The sequence below is a fragment of the Physeter macrocephalus genome, chromosome 8 (genome assembly GCF_002837175.3).
Source record: "Physeter macrocephalus isolate SW-GA chromosome 8, ASM283717v5, whole genome shotgun sequence".
Taxonomy (NCBI): domain Eukaryota; kingdom Metazoa; phylum Chordata; class Mammalia; order Artiodactyla; family Physeteridae; genus Physeter; species Physeter macrocephalus.
In genome coordinates, this window is record NC_041221.1 from 137,606,577 (window position 1) to 137,608,260 (window position 1,684).

The following is a 1,684-nucleotide window of genomic DNA, read 5'->3' on the forward strand; positions in this document are numbered from 1 at the left end:
CTGTAAGCACTGAGGTTGGAGGATGTGACAGGCCATAGCCTGGGCACCCAAGGATTGCAAAATATCTTTCCCGTTTAAAACTCCACGCTGGGGCTTCCCTGGTGGCGCAGTGGTTGAGAGTCCGCCTGCCGATGCAGGGGACACGGGTTCGTGCCCCGGTCCGGGAAGATCCCACATGCAAAATTTTGAAGGCACATATAAACAATAAAAATGACTGACATTTGCTGCGTGATGGCCATCTAAAGCTCTGAAAATAATTTTCAACTACTAAGCTTGATTTTCTCTTCCACATTCAATAATTTAAAAATTATGGAACACTTCACGAATTTGTGTGTCATCCTTGTGCAGGGGCCATGCTAATCTTCTCTGCATCGTTCCAATTTTAGTATATGTGCTGCCTAAGCGAGCACTACTCATCCTTTCTTGAGTGTCTGGAATCTTTAATGAGACATTGTTAGTTCTGCAGGTCCAGTAAGAAAACATTAAGTAACACTTACAAAATTCAAAATGATCATTTGCCCATTTTACATAAATTCACCTCAGTGTTTCAGAGGCCCAAATCCAAATATGTAGCAGCAAATGCAAAAATTAGTTGGAGCAGCATAGCTGAATGCCATTTTGTGAGGTACATAGGATTCTGAGGAGAATTAAGAAACAGACCATTGACTTAGGTCCTGAGATTTTAGGGGCAGATTCCTCACTCTGTATGGCAGGTCTCAGCTGCAGTGAGATTGGGGTGATACTTGCTGACCAAATGACTGCCCTGTGACTTCTTCTCCTTTCTTCTAAGATAGTGAGGATAGTCATGGGCTTCGGAATCAAACAGATCACTCTGTGTGGCCCTGAGCAAGTGGCTTAACCTATTTGAACCATAGTTTTCTCATTCGTAAAATGGTGATGATAAGCATTCCTCATAGGGTGTTGGGGAGGATTGAATGGGTTAATAAATGTAAACCATGGAAGGCCGCTGGGATACATGGTAAAGGCACCGTCAGTGTTGGCAACAAAAATGGCTCCCAAGCCACAGACCCTTCAAGCTGGTCAGGTCCTTGAGTCCGGAGACTTCATAATGCTTCAGTGCAGGTAATAGATACTGTTAGGATAGCAAGCATGGGCTTTCAGCAATCCTTCCATCCTGGGGTTTCAAAAAACTGTTCATCAGGGAAACGTTCTTTTTAAAAAAAAAAAAAAAAAAAAAGGCGCTTAAACCTGAACTAAAAAAAAAGCTAAAATATGTACTGGTTCCGATGGAGTGAGGTATGAAGGATCTGGCGCCCCATCTCCCCAGCCTCCCTCTGCCCTGCCTCCCATGGCTCCCAGCCTCTGTGGCACCTCCAATGTACCCCTTAGTCCACAGAGCACTGATTCTATTCACCAATTTTGTATCAGTCTGTTCAGGTTGCCGTAAACAAATACCACAGGCTGGGTGGCTTAAACAACAGAACTTTATTTTCTCCCAGTTCTGGAGGCTGGAAGTCCAAGATCGAGGTGTCACCAGGGTTGTTTTCTGGTGAGACCTTTTTTTCTGGCTTGCAGACAGCTGCCTTCTTGCTATGTCCTCACATGGTCTCTTCTCTGTACACACAGAGAGAGAGCAAGCTCTGATGTCTCTTCTTCTTAGAAGGACACGAAAGCTACTGGAGTAGGGCCTCACTCTACTCATTTAACATTTATTATGTCCCTA

The 1,684-nt window shown here is 44.4% G+C and overlaps 1 non-coding gene across 1 annotated transcript; it reads right to left on the minus strand.

The window, feature by feature from the left end:
- Window positions 1-303: 303 nt before the first annotated feature.
- On the minus strand, window positions 304-410 carry LOC112065685 (U6 spliceosomal RNA). The gene has a single exon (XR_002892177.1). It is a non-coding gene; the product is annotated as a U6 spliceosomal RNA (small nuclear RNA).
- Window positions 411-1,684: the final 1,274 nt, after the last annotated feature.